The sequence below is a fragment of the Rutidosis leptorrhynchoides genome, chromosome 4 (genome assembly GCF_046630445.1).
Source record: "Rutidosis leptorrhynchoides isolate AG116_Rl617_1_P2 chromosome 4, CSIRO_AGI_Rlap_v1, whole genome shotgun sequence".
Taxonomy (NCBI): Eukaryota; Viridiplantae; Streptophyta; class Magnoliopsida; order Asterales; family Asteraceae; genus Rutidosis; species Rutidosis leptorrhynchoides.
The window spans coordinates 332491864-332510377 of NC_092336.1; positions in this window are offsets into that span (position 1 = coordinate 332491864).

Genomic DNA, 18514 nt, shown 5'->3' on the forward strand with positions numbered 1-18514 from the left:
AATGATTCGAAAATCACCCTTTTCGCTATATCAAAACCTTCACTTTTCTCCGCAAACCAACCTTTAAATCCACTCTTCCTCATGAAAGAATGATTAGGGAGAAGATCAGTGTCGTCCTTATCTAACAAGTGGAGATCTGATTCTTGGTCAAGCCTATGACAATACTTGCAACATGACTGGCTATGAGCGAATTCATTTCATAGATTGATAGGGAACCCCAAAACACTTGAGTGATTTGAGTGACCCGTGTAAGGAAGTCAAAGTCATGTAACCTCCCCTCATGCTTGCAGAGATAGTTTCAACCCTTTTAGAAGACGCTTTTGTCTGATTTTGCTCTTATAATAAATAACAAGCAACTTGAATAATAGAATGGAAACCTCAAAAGCATCATTGAATTCAAAATAAAAGAAAAGTTTGTTTGAAGACAAGCAAAGTCTAAGTGTGGGATATTTGATATCGGTCAAAAAGTCACGTTTTTATCCCCGATATTAAGCCCAAAAATAATAAGGTTCTAAAATTTATCACCAAAATAATCACTTTATTAGTTAATTTGGTAGATTTAGTAATTATGAAGACGATGCAAAAAGAATCAAGTAAAACGGAGCTAAAACGAAGATTCTAGAGCGAAAATGGTGAAAGACAAGAAATCAAGTTACTATCCAGCGAAAATAGCAAGTCAGGAAAGCCATACGGCTTACCATCCGGGTTGCTATACGGCTTGCCATAATGGAAAATGGCTTGCCAGCAAACGGGCACCAAAAACAGCTTGACCTTGCAAACGGCCTGGCCATACGGCTTTCCATACGGCCTGCCAGCTGTTTGCCAGCCATTTTTCAGCAAAAATCCTACCTGTCGGCCTACCTGCCATCCTACCTGCCATCCCACTTGCCAGGGGTTTATCAGCCCATTTAATTACAACTTTGCCATCAATCCTTTCCTATAAATGGAGGCTTCATCCCACCATTTCAACACACACCTTCTTCACTTCTCTCTCTAAAGCATCTCTCTATTGTAGCTCTCTAGTGATCAGTAGGAGATTAGTTCTCTCTTTAATTTCTCTTTCTAGATTCTAGAGAGAGAAAAATACAGAGATTAGGAAAATAATTATCTCTCTATTGTCGCTCTCTAGTGATCAATAGGAGAATAGTATGTAGTTAGTAGTAGCAGCTATCAAGCATTGTAACGCTATGGATATTATGAAAAAATACAAGTGCTATTCTGCCGGTATTATTCGGTAATATCTATCATTTCTTTTATTAATTTATTATAATATTCTTGTTTGATGTTTTGCTTGTTGCCATGATGTGTGAGTAATTACTTGATTGTTTGCCATGATTTAATAATGTTAGTTATGGATGATTATCGTTTCGTACTCGCTTTCTATCTATGATATTAAACCTCATTGTTATCGTCCTTCCACCAATAAACGTGATTAAAACCTTTTATAAAGTCGACAATTGTAAGGTAATTAATTATCTGTGTTTATACATTGGTCATGGTATGAACCAATCGAAAATACTATAAAGTACATGGGGAATTACCGTAGGACCAGATCAAGACATTGGTCAAGAGTATAAGACTCGAGAAAATACTGTTGCAACAGTAGAGTACAGTGTTGATGTACTATAGGATCACTTGAGCATGGTCAAGGTTAGAAGCTATGGAACCACTATAAGTATAGTAGATGGTGGATAACTAAGAGATTTATTGAGTAGATTTATGTAAGGGCTGGTTTAAATCATAAATGGGAATTTAACGCACTACAATACAAACTAAGCTTATAAATCTTTAAGGATGACTGAGAACTATCAGAGGTTCTAATTTGTCTACAAACCCTTAGATTTTACCAAACCATTGACAGAAAGGAATTCGAAACACAATCATAACCACTCACTTGGGTGATACACTAAGGTGTTAAGAAAGGTTGGATATTATATATGGATATGCTACTTTATTCGTGCGCCCAAGGTATGCATTGCATCCAAGATGACCGCTTATATCCTTAAACCAGATAAAGCATCGGTAGTTGAGCATAGTCCATCTGATCAGATTCATGATAGCCTAGTTCCTCGTGACATGCTAATCGAGAAATCAATTAGTAGGGAATCTAGTGTTTACACCAAGGTATATCTATCCAATGACTGTCTCGCAATCATCTTGATACTACGTTATCTTAAATCATGGTGAACCACGTCTTCTCTGTCATTAGTTGTTGCATGCTAGCTAGCTTATTTTAATTATATTACTTTAATATTATAAATACAATTATAAATCAAATCAACCCAACTATATCCTTTACACAATTTGATATTCAGGATAAAGTGGTGTCTTGAATAAATCGGTTGGACTTGATTGTTGGATTTTCCGAACAGTCACCAATTTATTGGGATCAAAAGGATCCTGCTTCTCCACACAAGGTATACCTGGCCACTAGTCTTGGATATTAAATTATGTATAAACCCAATCTTAATTACTAAATTATCTGAATAAGCTCTGTTTCAAATTCGACCGCTCAAGAAACGACCCTAGGTCATATTTGCCCTTGCTAATCCATAGGAAGGAATAATAGATTTAGGACCAACATATATAAATTAAACAATCAACTTCTTCTGTTGATATCCTGAATTGACGTTTTACGACCTACCGACACCACATAAATAAACCGTACGATTCGGGAATATCAACGGTGTTATGATTTTATGTTCAAAACCTGAGAACCGTATTTATAATTCTGTAGATAGAGCACTTAAATAGGTGATAGTTTTCTCTACCTCTATCTTGTGTGTTGTTTTATGAGGTCCATAGTGAATATTTATAGGTGAGAGTGGCGGTCCCTTTCCTGCCACGTAGGCGACAAGAAAAAGAGGATGGGACAGGATGGTACAGAATAGTACTATTCTATCGCATGAATCATGCATTCACGTGGTCCCCTCCATGTCATGCGGTTCTGCTGCGTCCTGCTACTCGTACGACCATGAAGATTTTGTCCTGCATGTTTTGTACTATCCTTTGTCTTATTCAGCCTTGGTAATTATTCTGCGCATCTCCCTGATAGTTCGATACTTGATGCGCAGTGACATTAGCTGAGTTGCGCTGCATATTGCACATAACTGGCCCTTAGAGATGATTGGGTGCGCAGCTATAGTCATAAGCTTGCACAATGTTAGCATATTTTTTGTGCGTCATTAAGTCCCCCAGTTCCGTGGTATGCGCAGTTCATTCGTGCATGGCGTAGAACTATTGTCATTTCGTATTCGGTTGTGATGTGACAGCTCTGACGTAACCATTATTGGGTTCCATAACTGTCGCTTTCGCAGTCAGCTCATTGAATTCTTTATTTCACTGTCAGATCTAATCTGACACATGTACAGTTCAGATTCGTTCCGTATTCTCTTTATTCCTTTTTCTCCCCTATAAATACTCTCATCTTCTCATTTTATTCTTCACTTGTATTTGCTCTTATCCCACACAAACATCATATAATGGCCACAAGTAGCACGAGCACCGATTTTTTGAATGTAGGGTCTATCATGTCTGATGTTAGCCCAGAGTTCATAGAGAAATTGGTTGTGTGGTACCATCCTATCAAAGAATTTAATCCATACGTTCCAAGTTTTCGTGAGCACGCCAATCGTCCTCCACATAGTAAGGTTACGATTTACGAATTGGTGATGGAGAGAGGTAACATACGCACTCCTCCCACCAATTTTTTCATGCTCATGCTATCTCATTTTAATATTAGTGTGGGGGCAGTTGAATCCGAACAGCGCTTGTAGAGTCTCTCTGTTTCAGATGTGGTGCAATGCGCATGATTTCATACCTACAGTTAATCTTTTAAGAATATTTTCAGCTACGAGCATCTCGACCAGGGCTAGTACTGCTTTAAGGATAATCGGGAGTTCACGCGTGAGATCAAGTGAAGAATTCTGCCCAACTGGAAAGATAAATTCTTTTTTGTCGACAACACCTTTATTCCTTCCTCTTGCGCCAACATAAGTCAATGGCAATAAGGCTTCAATGTTAATCTAAAACGTGTGCCTCCATTGAGTTCATCGGAGCGCGCTATGTTTGATAAGTGTGTAGGGAAATCTTTGTACATGTATATGTATCAAAACATTTCCCTATACGCTGGTGGGATCTCTAAACACTCGCCTTGCCCTGGTTTTCATCTCTGCTTCACACAACACCTTAAAGGTTAGTGAGTTTCTTAACATCTATTTTTTCATTGCGTGGTATGTGTTGACACAACATCGCGCCTTTTGTTTTTCTTCTTTTAAGAGATATTGCTTGCAACATATCTCAAGACGGAGAGGCTGGCATACGTAGCTGCCTCTTACGCTTCAGTGCGCAATACTTCTGGGCGCACTTGCTAGTCTGGTGTACCCCGCAGTTCTTTACGTAAGCGCGAATCTGCTGAAACAGGGTCATCTAATTGTCATCCTTCCTATGTTGGTAAGCGAAAACTGATACCCAAGAAATTTAACGACATGTTTGCACCATTCATTCCTCATTTATTTATAATCACTCATCGTCTCCAAAGCGCGGAATATCTGGTAAAATTTTAATTGCTCATTTGGTTTCCTTATCGTGGTTTATTTGTTCAATATACTTTGCCATTGACAGACTATGATGATGATGAGACAGCCCCATCGAATTATGCTAATGCTACCCCTAGGGCAATCGTCAAACCGACAGAAATTCAGGTGACGATGCGGGCATAGATGCAGTGGACAATGTACAAGCAATGCGAGAATAAAATCAGTGCCTTCATGAAGTGCTGGAAAAATCAAACTCTGAAAGGGATGATTTGCAACTTAAGTTAGGGGTTTCTCTTTCAGAGAAAACCCAAACTGAGGCCGACTTGAGCAGGTTAATGGATTACCATTACATCCTCGCCCAAAAGGCCGACCTTCCTCACACTTTCGATAATGCGCTTAATTGTGAGGTGGTTAATTATGCTTATAACACGCTGATGTCCAGGATCGAGAGCACGTTCGATTTTGGAACTTCATCAAGCAGCACATGCGCATTCCCGATCCTCCTCCTGCTGTTATCGAGGCTCGTTTCATTCCCGTTGCCGAAGTGATTGCCAAACAGGTGGCAAAGTCTTTCGAGAATATTGAAATTATTCGTCTAAAGAGGTATTCGCGCAACCTGAGGATGACTGCACATGATTTAATAAATGCAGAATTGTAATTTGCGCATGTATAGACTAAGGATTCTCATTCTTTAATTGTATATGTAGCTTCGCCCTTATGATGTAATGAATGAATTTATGATGTTTATAAGCCTTCTCACCATCAATCACATTATTGGTATCGTTTAGTATTTGCAAAGCAATATTAATTATTTTACTCGTTGCATGATATTGCGTTAGTGTGTTTCTCGTGTTTTGCGCTATAGACTTGTTAAAGTATCCAGTTTTTATACTCGAGGCATATCTGTAGTGACCCGAACTTTTCCATATTTATATATATTAATTGAGATTGATATTTACATGATTAAATGTTTCCAACATGTTAAGCAATCAAACTTGTTAAGACTTGATTAATTGAAATATGTTTCATATAGACAATTGACCACCCAAGTTGACCGGCGATTCACGAACGTTAAAACTTGTAAAAATGACATGACGATATATATATGGATATACATATGGTTAACATGAGATTATGATAAGTAAGTATCTCCATAAGTATATTAACAATGAGTTATATACATATAAACAAGACTACTAACTTAAGGATTTCGAAACGAGACATATATGTAACGATTATCGTTGTAACGACATTTAAATGTATATATATCATATTAAGATATATTAATATATCATAATATCATGATAATATAATAATTTAACATCTCATTAGATATAATAAACAATGGGTTAACAACATTAATTGAGATCGTTAACTTAAAGGTTTCAAAACAACACTTACATGTAACGACTAACGATGACTTAACGACTCAGTTAAAATGTATATACATGTAGTGTATTTAGATGTATTAAAATACTTTTGGAAGACTTCAAGACATATATCAAAACACTCATACTTAACGAAAATGGTTACAGTTACTTTCCCATTCTTTTCTTTCATCAAGAATTCTAGTCGTATTCTTACCCGTATTATACACAGCTTCAAAACGTACTTACTATGGGTATATACCAATAGGAACTAGCATGGGATTCCACTCTTGGTTAAACTCAAAGTGGAAGTATGTTTTCTAAAATGGTTATCTAGACGTCGTTCTTTCGACTGAAATGACTACCTTTACAAAAATGACTTGTAACTTATTTTTCCGACTATAAACCTATACTTTTTCTGTTTAGATTCATCAAATAGAGTTCAATATGAAACCATAGCAAATTGATTCACTCAAAACGGATTTAAAATGAAGAAGTTATGGGTAAAACAAGATTGGATAATTTTTCTCATTTTAGCTACGTGAAAATTGGTAACAAATCTATTCCAACCATAACTTAATCAACTTGTATTGTATATTATGTAATCTTGAGATACCATAGACACGTATACAATGTTTCAACCTATCATGTCGACACATCTATATATATTTCGGAACAACCATAGACACTCTATATGTGAATGTTGGAGTTAGCTATACAGGGTTGAGGTTGATTCCAAAATATATATAGTTTGAGTTGTGATCAATACTGAGATACGTATACACTGGGTCGTGGATTGATTCAAGATAATATTTATCAATTTATTTCTGTACATCTAACTGTGGACAACTAGTTGTAGGTTACTAACGAGGACAGCTGACTTAATAAACTTAAAACATCAAAATATATTAAAAGTGTTGTAAATATATTTTGAACATACTTTAATATACATGTATATATTGTTATAGGTTCGTGAATCAACAGTGGCCAAGTCTTACTTCTCGACGAAGTAAAAATCTGTGAAAGTGAGTTATAGTCCCACTTTTAAAATCTAATATTTTTGGGATGAGAATACATGCAGGTTTTATAAATGATTTACAAAATAGACACAAGTACTTGAAACTACATTCTATGGTTGAATTATCGAAATCGAATATGCCCCTTTTTATTAAGTCTAGTAATCTAAGAATTAGGGAACAGACACCCTAATTGACACGAATCCTAAAGATAGATCTATTGGGCCTAACAAACCCCATCCAAAGTACCGGATGCTTTAGTACTTCGAAATTTATATCATATCCGAAGGGTGTCCCGGAATGATGGGGATATTCTTATATATGCATCTTGTTAATGTCGGTTACCAGGTGTTCACCATATGAATGATTTTTATCTCTATGTATGGGATGTGTATTGAAATATGAAATCTTGTGGTCTATTATTATGATTTGATATATATAGGTTAAACCTATAACTCACCAACATTTTTGTTGACGTTTTAAGCATGTTTATTCTCAGGTGAATATTAAGAGCTTCCGCTGTCGCATACTTAAATAAGGACGAGATTTGGAGTCCATGCTTGTATGATATTGTGTAAAAACTGCATTCAAGAAACTTATTTTGTTGTAACATATTTGTATTGTAAACCATTATGTAATGGTCGTGTGTAAACATGATATTTTAGATTATCATTATTTGATAATCTACGTAAAGCTTTTTAAACCTTTATTGATGAAATAAAGGTTATGGTTTGTTTAAAAATGAATGCAGTCTTTGAAAAATGTCTCATATAGAGGTCAAAACCTCGCAACGAAATCAATTAATATGGAACATTTTTAATCAATAAGAACGGGACATTTCAGTTGGTATCCGAGCATTGGTCTTAGAGAACCAGAATTTTGCATTAGTGTGTCTTATCGAGTTTCTTAGGATTCATTAGTGAGTCTGGACTTCGACCGTGTTTACTTGAAAAATGATTGCTTAACAAATTTTGTTGGAAACTATATATTTTTAACATGTGAATATTATGTGATATATTAATCTCTTAACGCGTTTGATATTATGTGATAGATGTCTACCTCTAGAACAAGTCCCATTGACTCACCTAATAATAATGAAGAGTCAAATGTAAATTGGAATGATTCGTGGACTAATTCACAAGTTCCCGAAGAGGAACCGGAAGAAGAGTCGGAACCAGAAGAAGAATCGGAACCGGAAGAAGAATCGGAACCGGATGAAGAAATAGAACCGGTGGGGGAAATAATAAAACGGTTAAGTAAAAGAAAATCCTCAACCAACCGACCAAGGTTAATTATGGTCAATGGTGTTTCCGCTAAGGAAGCAAAATATTGGGAGGATTACCAATTCTCCGATGAATCGGATTCTGACGAGAATTCCGATGATGTTATAGAAATTACCCCAACTGAATTTAAAAAGGAAAAAGAAAATAATAAGGGAAAGGGCATAAAAATAGAGAAATCTAATTCCAACCCCGATGAACTTTATATGTATCGTCAACTCCCGAAGTCCTTAAGTTGTAACAATGACCCGGGAACCTCTAAACCACCAGGTTTTTCTAAACCAATGTGGAAAACGATGGCTCGTATTAGGGGAACATCATATATCCCTAGAAACTTGACAAAACGAACCAAAACCGAAGAAGAAGAAACAAGCGAGTCGGAATAAGATAGTTGTATTCGTGTGGTGTAATATATGTAATATAGTGTGCTTATGCTTTATGATATATGTAAAAATTGCTTGTATTAATAAGTATTTTTTTTATGAATCTAACTCTTGTCTATTTTACAGTATAAAAACACAAAATGGATAGACAACCCAATATTTTAAGAGACCTACCTGGAGACATGATTGATGAAATCTTGTCTAGAGTCGGTCAGAATTCTTCGGCACAACTATTTAAGGCGAGATCAGTTTGTAAGACATTCGAAGAACGTTCCAAGAATGCCTTGGTTTATAAAAGGCTTTCGTTCGAAAGATGGGGGATATCACATTGGGAAATCCATAAGTTACGATGTGTTTACTTTGACGCATATATTGCGGGGAACCCAAATGCTATTTTACGCAATGGGTTAAGAAATTATTTTGACTCAATATATCCGAATATTGGACTTCGTGATTTAGAAAAAGCGGCTAACATGCAACATAAAGAAGCATGTTATGCTTACGGATTAGTAATGTTCACTTCTCACCAAAGTGAGAACAAGAACATCGGCCTACAACTATTAAACAAAACGTTCCCACAAGTGACGGAGTCGGTAATTGGGGTAAGAAATGAGGTTTTTAGATTGTTACGGGACTGTTGGACATTACGTAACCCTCGTCCCTTTGACGACGTTACAACACGCTGTCTTATCAACGGCCATAACGGTTATGTTCCACAAGACCAAGGATGGGAAGTAGTCCTAGTAAAACCAGAATGCATGACTTGTTTCTGGACGTATGAATTACGTGTCTTTATTGCCTTTGCTGAACGACTTGTGTACTAGCTAGAATTATCTTCACAACTATCTTGTATCAAAGTTATTGTGTGCTATATTTCATGCTTTATGTAAAATAAGCGGTATTGTAAGTTTGTAAAATATTGTATAAAAGTTTGAACGCGAAATATTATTATAATCAGTTTTTCATATAGAATTTAGTAGTTGAATTGTATATTAGCTACTAAGTATGAACTTAACGGGTAGGTACTACCCGAATTTAAACTTATAAAACGCTAATATGAAGAAAAAGCTTTTATAAATGAGTTCATATTATGCTACGAAATACTATTAACTACTCTTAATATTCTGTATGATTAACTTGTTCCATTTGACTATTTTGAAGGAAATGGCACCGACTACTCGACACACCGTGAATATGAATGAAGAGGAATTCCGTACTTTTCTAGCTTCAAACATAGCCGCAGTGCAGGCTGCGCTACATACCAACAATAACCTTGGATCTAGCAGTACAGGAAATCGTGTAGGATGCACCTACAAAGAATTCACTGCCTGCAAACCTTTGGAATTTGATGGAACTGAAGGACCGATCGGATTGAAACGGTGGACCGAGAAGGTCGAATCGGTGTTTGCCATAAGTAAGTGTACTGAAGAGGAAAAATTAAAGTACGCTACGCATACCTTCACAGGTTCTGCGTTAACATGGTGGAATACCTATCTAGAGCAAGTGGGACAAGATGATGCGTACGCACTACCGTGGTCAGCATTCAAGCACTTGATGAACGAGAAGTACCGTCCCAGAACCGAGGTCAATAAGCTCAAGATAGAACTTAGAGGGTTACGAACCCAAGGATTTGATATTACCACGTACGAAAGACGATTCACAGAATTGTGCCTATTGTGTCCGGGAGCATTCGAAGATGAGGAAGAGAAGATCGACGCGTTTGTGAAAGGATTACCGGAAAGAATCCAAGAAGATATAAGTTCACACGAGCCCGACTCCATACAGCAGGCATGTAGAATGGCTCACAAACTAGTGAACCAGATTGAAGAAAGAATTAAAGAACAGACTGCTGAAGAGGCCAATGTGAAGCAAGTCAAAAGAAAGTGGGAGGAAAACGGTGATAAGAATCACCAATACAACAACAACAGCAATTACAACAATAATCGCAACATCAATCGCAACTACAACAAACGGCCCAACAACAACAACAACAACAACAACAGCAACTACAACAATCATCCCAACAACAATAATAACCGCAACAACAACAACAATCAGAAGCAGCTATGCCAAAGGTGTGAAAAGTATCACTCGGGGTTCTGCACCAAATTTTGCAACAAGTGTAAAAGAAATGGTCATAGCGCGGCGAAGTGTGAGGTCTACGGACCAGGGGTTAATAGAACGAAAGGAACAAATGGTATCGGGACGAGTAATGGCGGAGCAAGTAGTGTCGGAGCAAGTTATGCCAATGTAGTTTGTTATAAATGTGGAAAACCGGGCCACATTATTAGAAATTGCCCGAACCAGGAGAACACGAATGGACAAGGCCGCGGAAGAGTTTTCAATATTAATGCAGCAGAGGCACAGGAAGACCCGGAGCTTGTTACGGGTACGTTTCTTATTGACAATAAATCTGCTTACGTTTTATTTGATTCGGGTGCGGATAGAAGCTATATGAGTAGAGATTTTTGTGCTAAATTAAGTTGTCCATTGACGCCTTTGGATAGTAAATTTTTACTCGAATTAGCGAATGGTAAATTAATTTCAGCAGATAATATATGTCGGAATTGAGAAATTAAACTGGTTAGCGAAACATTTAAGATTGATTTGATACCAGTAGAGTTAGGGAGTTTTGATGTGATAATCAGTATGGACTGGTTGAAAGAAGTGAAAGCAGAGATCGTTTGTTACAAAAATGCAATTCGCATTATACGAGAAAAAGGAAAACCCTTAATGGTGTACGGAGAAAAGGGCAACACGAAGCTACATCTTATTAGTAATTTGAAGGCACAAAAAGTAATAAGAAAAGGTTGCTATGCTGTTCTAGCACACGTCGAGAAAGTACAAACTGAAGAAAAGAGCATCAATGATGTTCCCGTCGCAAAAGAATTTCCCGATGTATTTTTGAAAGAATTACCGGGATTACCCCCACATCGATCCGTTGAATTTCAAATAGATCTTGTATCAGGAGCTGCACCAATAGCTCGTGCTCCTTACAGACTCGCACCCAGCGAGATGAAAGAACTGCAAAGCCAATTACAAGAACTTTTAGAGCGTGGTTTCATTCGACCAAGCACATCACCGTGGGGAGCTCCTGTTTTGTTTGTCAAGAAGAAAGATGGTACATTCAGGTTGTGTATCGACTACCGAGAGTTGAACAAACTTACCATCAAGAACCGCTACCAACTACCGAGAATCGACGACTTATTTGATCAACTACAAGGCTCGTCTGTTTATTCAAAGATTGACTTACGTTCCGGGTATCATCAAATGCGGGTGAAAGAAGATGATATTCCAAAGACTGCTTTCAGAACACGTTACGGTCATTACGAGTTTATGGTCATGCCATTTGGTTTAACTAATGCACCAGCTGTGTTCATGGACCTTATGAACCGAGTGTGTGGACCATACCTTGACAAGTTTGTCATTGTTTTCATTGATGACATACTTAGTTACTCAAAGAATGACCAAGAACACGGTGAACATTTGAGAAAGGTGTTAGAAGTATTGAGGAAGGAAGAATTGTACGCTAAGTTTTCAAAGTGTGCATTTTGGTTGGAAGAAGTTCAATTCCTCGGTCACATAGTGAACAAAGAAGGTATTAAGGTGGATCCGGCAAAGATAGAAACTGTTGAAAAGTGGGAAACCCCGAAAACTCCGAAACACATACGCCAGTTTTTAGGACTAGCTGGTTACTATAGAAGGTTCATCCAAGACTTTTCCAGAATAGCAAAACCCTTGACTGCATTAACGCATAAAGGGAAGAAATTTGAATGGAATGATGAACAAGAGAAAGCGTTTCAGTTATTGAAGAAAAAGCTAACTACGACACCTATATTATCATTGCCTGAAGGTAATGATGAATTTGTGATTTATTGTGACGCATCAAAGCAAGGTCTCGGTTGTGTATTAATGCAACGAACGAAGGTGATTGCTTATGCGTCTAGACAATTGAAGATTCATGAACAAAATTATACGACGCATGATTTGGAATTAGGCGCGGTTGTTTTTGCATTAAAGACTTGGAGGCACTACTTATATGGGGTCAAAAGTATTATATATACCGACCACAAAAGTCTTCAACACATATTTAATCAGAAACAACTGAATATGAGGCAGCGTAGGTGGATTGAATTGTTGAATGATTACGACTTTGAGATTCGTTACCACCCCGGAAAGGCAAATGTAGTAGCCGATGCCTTGAGCAGGAAGGACAGAGAACCCATTCGAGTAAAATCTATGAATATAATGATTCATAATAACCTTACAACTCAAATAAAGGAGGCGCAACAAGAAGTTTTAAAAGAGGAAAATTTAAAGGATGAAATACCCAAGGGATCGGAGAAGCATCTTAATATTCGGGAAGACGGAACCCGGTATAAGGCTGAAAGGATTTGGGTACCAAAATTTGGAGATATGAGAGAAATGGTACTTAGAGAAGCTCATAAAACCAGATACTCAATACATCCTGGAACGGGGAAGATGTACAAGGATCTCAAGAAACGTTTTTGGTGGCCGGGTATGAAAGCCGATGTTGCTAAATATGTAGGAAAATGTTTGACGTGTTCTAAGGTCAAAGCTGAGCATCAGAAACCATCAGGTCTACTTCAACAACCCGAAATCCCGGAATGGAAATGGGAAAACATTACCATGGATTTCATCACTAAATTGCCAAGGACTGCAAGTGGTTTTGATACTATTTGGGTAATAGTTGATCGTCTCACCAAATCAGCACACTTCCTGCCAATAAGAGAAGATGACAAGATGGAGAAGTTAGCACGACTGTATTTGAAGGAAGTCGTCTCCAGACATGGAATACCAATCTCTATTATCTCTGATAGGGATGGTAGATTTATTTCAAGATTCTGGCAGACATTACAGCAAGCATTAGGAACTCGTCTAGACATGAGTACTGCCTATCATCCACAAACTGATGGGCAGAGCGAAAGGACGATACAAACGCTTGAAGACATGCTACGAGCATGTGTTATTGATTTCGGAAACAGTTGGGATCGACATCTACCGTTAGCAGAATTTTCCTACAACAACAGCTACCATTCAAGCATTGAGATGGCGCCGTTTGAAGCACTTTATGGTAGAAAGTGCAGGTCTCCGATTTGTTGGAGTGAAGTGGGGGATAGACAAATTACGGGTCCGGAGATTATACAAGAAACTACCGAGAAGATCATCCAAATTCAACAACGGTTGAAAACCGGTCAAAGTCGACAAAAGAGCTACGCTGACATTAAAAGAAAAGATATAGAATTTGAAATTGGAGAGATGGTCATGCTTAAAGTTGCACCTTAGAAAGGCGTTGTTCGATTTGGTAAACGAGGGAAATTAAATCCAAGGTATATTGGACCATTCAAGATTATTGATCGTGTCGGACCAGTAGCTTACCGACTTGAGTTACCTCAACAACTCGCGGCTGTACATAACACTTTCCACGTCTCGAATTTGAAGAAATGTTTTGCTAAAGAAGATCTCACTATTCCGTTAGATGAAATCCAAATCAACGAAAAACTTCAATTCATCGAAGAACCCGTCGAAATAATGGATCGTGAGGTTAAAAGACTTAAGCAAAACAAGATACCAATTGTTAAGGTTCGATGGAATGCTCGTAGAGGACCCGAGTTCACCTGGGAGCGTGAAGATCAGATGAAGAAGAAATACCCGCATCTATTTCCAGAAGATTCGTCAACACCTTCAAAAGCTTAAAATTTCGGGACGAAATTTATTTAACGGGTAGGTACTGTAGTGACCCGAACTTTTCCATATTTATATATATTAATTGAGATTGATATTTACATGATTAAATGTTTCCAACATGTTAAGCAATCAAACTTGTTAAGACTTGATTAATTGAAATATGTTTCATATAGACAATTGACCACCCAAGTTGACCGGCGATTCACGAACGTTAAAACTTGTAAAAATGACATGACGATATATATATGGATATACATATGGTTAACATGAGATTATGATAAGTAAGTATCTCCATAAGTATATTAACAATGAGTTATATACATATAAACAAGACTACTAACTTAAGGATTTCGAAACGAGACATATATGTAACGATTATCGTTGTAATGACATTTAAATGTATATATATCATATTAAGATATATTAATATATCATAATATCATGATAATATAATAATTTAACATCTCATTAGATATAATAAACAATGGGTTAACAACATTAATTGAGATCGTTAACTTAAAGGTTTCAAAACAACACTTACATGTAACGACTAACGATGACTTAACGACTCAGTTAAAATGTATATACATGTAGTGTATTTAGATGTATTAAAATACTTTCGGAAGACTTCAAGACATATATCAAAACACTCATACTTAACGAAAATGGTTACAGTCACTTTCCCATTGTTTTCTTTCATCAAGAATTCTAGTCGTATTCTTACCCGTATTATACACAGCTTCAAAACGTACTTACTATGGGTATATACCAATAGGAACTAGCATGGGATTCCAATCTTGATTATGTCATGTATGACTAATCAATTTTAACTTCTACCATGAGCTAGTCAACTAACTAGAACTCCTTTTAACCCCACTCACCACTCACCAATTACCACTCATCATTCACTCCATTTCACTTCCAATTCTCTTTCTAATTCTCTCTCAACGAACACACACTATTATGAACGTATTTTTCCAGTAGTTAATCATCATCTTCATCAAAAATCACTTCAAGAATCAAGCTATAATCATCATAGGAAGAACACTTCAAGAACACTTCAAAAATCCCTTCAAGTTTACTAATTTACTTCCAAGCTTTCTAATCCATTCCAAGCAATCATCTAAGATCAAGAAACCTTTGTTATATACAGTAGGTTATCTTTCTTATTCAAGGTAATATTCATATTCAAACTTTGATTCAGTTTCTATAACTATAAACTATCTTAATTCGAGTAAAAATCTTACTTGAACTTGTTTTTGTGTCATGATCCTACTTCAAGAACTTTCAAGCCATCCAAGATCCTTTGAAGCTAGATCATTTCTTGTCACTTCCAGTAGGTTTACCTACTAAACTTGAGATAGTAATGATGTTCATAACATCATTCGATTCATATATATAAAACTATCTTATTCAAAGGTTTAAACTCGTAATCACTAGAACATAGTTTAGTTAATTCTAAACTTGTTCGCAAACAAAAGTTAATCCTTCTAACTTGACTTTTAAAATTAACTAAAAACATGTTCTATATCTATATTATATGCTAACTTAATGATTTAAAACCCGGAAACACGAAAAACACCGTAAAACCGGATTTACGCCGTCGTAGTAACACCGCGGACTGTTTTGGGTTAGTTAATTAAAAACTATGATAAACTTTGATTTAAAAGTTGTTATTCTGAGAAAATGATTTTTATTATGAACAAGAAACTATATCCAAAAATTATGGTTAAACTCAAAGTGGAAGTATGTTTTCTAAAATGGTCATCTAGACGTCGTTCTTTCGACTGAAATGACTACCTTTACAAAAACGACTTGTAACTTATTTTTTAGACTATAAACCTATACTTTTTCTGTTTAGATTCATAAAATAGAGTTCAATATGAAACCATAGCAAATTGATTCACTTAAAACGGATTTAAAATGAAGAAGTTATGGGTAAAACAAGATTGGATAATTTTTCTCATTTTAGCTACGTGAAAATTGGTAACAAATCTATTCCAACCATAACTTAATCAACTTGTATTGTATATTATGTAATCTTGAGATACCATAGACACGTATACAATGTTTCGACCTATCATGTCGACACATCTATATATATTTCGGAACAACCATAGACACTCTATATGTGAATGTTGGAGTTAGCTATACAGGGTTGAGGTTGATTCCAAAATATATATAGTTTGAGTTGTAATCAATACTGAGATACGTATACACTGGGTCGTGGATTGATTCAAGATAATATTTATCGATTTATTTCTGTACATCTAACTGTGGACAACTAGTTGTAGGTTACTAACGAGGACAGCTGACTTAATAAACTTAAAACATCAAAATATATTAAAAGTGTTGTAAATATATTTTGAACATACTTTAATATACATGTATATATTGTTATAGGTTCGTGAATCAACAGTGGCCAAGTCTTACTTCTCGACGAAGTAAAAATCTGTGAAAGTGAGTTATAGTCCCACTTTTAAAATCTAATATTTTTGGCATGAGAATACATGCAGGTTTTATAAATGATTTACAAAATAGACACAAGTACTTGAAACTACATTCTATGGTTGAATTATCGAAATCGAATATGCCCCTTTTTATTAAGTCTGGTAATCTAAGAATTAGGGAACAGACACCTTAATTGACGCGAATCCTAAAGATAGATCTATTGGGCCTAACAAACCCCATCCAAAGTACCGGATGCTTTAGTACTTCGAAATTTATATCATATCCGAAGGGTGTCCCGGAATGATTGAGATATTCTTATATATGCATCTTGTTAATGTCGGTTACCAGGTGTTCACCATATGAATGATTTTTATCTCTATGTATGGGATGTGTATTGAAATATGAAATCTTGTGGTCTATTATTATGATTTGATATATATAGGTTAAACCTATAACTCACCAACATTTTTGTTGACGTTTTAAGCATGTTTATTCTCAGGTGAATATTAAGAGCTTCCGCTATCGCATACTTAAATAAGGACGAGATTTGGAGTCCATGCTTGTATGATATTGTGTAAAAACTGCATTCAAGAAACTTATTTTGTTGTAACATATTTGTATTGTAAACCATTATGTAATGGTCGTGTGTAAACATGATATTTTAGATTATCATTATTTGATAATCTATGTAAAGCTTTTTAAACCTTTATTGATAAAATAAAGGTTATGGTTTGTTTTAAAATGAATGCAGTCTTTGAAAAACGTCTCATATAGAGGTCAAAACCTCTCAACGAAATCAATTAATATGGAACGTTTTTAATCAATAAGAATGGGACATTTCAATATCAGTATCGATCTCTACGCATATTGTCGTGCACACAACATACATATTGTTACAATACTCGTCACGCGTATTCTGGAGTCTTCTAAGTGCGCTAACACTTAGGATCGAGGTCAAGGGTGACCAACCCTATCGTTTATAGTCATGACATACAATCTCTAGTTCTGCGCGGGAATGGCTAGGACAAACCAATGTCCGTCGCCCTTATGTTAATAAAACTAGCCTATCGCCAAACAAGCTCTGCCGCACGGGAGCTAGAGAGGACATGCCTTACGTAGGCAGGAAAAGCGTAGGCATTTTCCGTGCGCGAACAGTTTAAGTCAAGTAGCTATTCTGCTTAAGATAGGTACAAGAAATTGTAGACTGGAAATGACTTTATGTATGAAAAGTACAATTAAAAAGACATTGTTTGATACTTGATGCGCGGACAAGCTAGTTTTATTAACCGGAGGGCGACGGACATTGATGTATAAAAAGTACAACTGTAAAGACATTGTTTGATACAGGTATTTTATGTGCGCAGATAGTTTAAGTCAAGTAGCTATCCTTTGTCTTATTCAGCCTTCGTAATTATTCCGCGCATCTCCCTAATAGCGTGATACTTGATGCGCAATGACATTAGCTGAGTTGCGCTACATATTGTGAATTACTAGCCCTTAGAGACAATTGGGTGCGCAACTACAATCATAAGCTTGCGCACAACGTTAGCGTATTTTATGCGCGTCATATATATGTGTGTGTGTGTGTGTGTGTGTGTATATATATATATATATATATATATATATATATATTGATTTAATCAAGAGGGAAGCACTTTTTTGGGAGGAAGTGGGGGGAAGTAATTTTTTTTATTTTTTTTGTAATTTTTTTCAGGTATCAAGATCACATGAAAATATGAAGATTTAAAAAATATGAAGATTTTGGTTTAG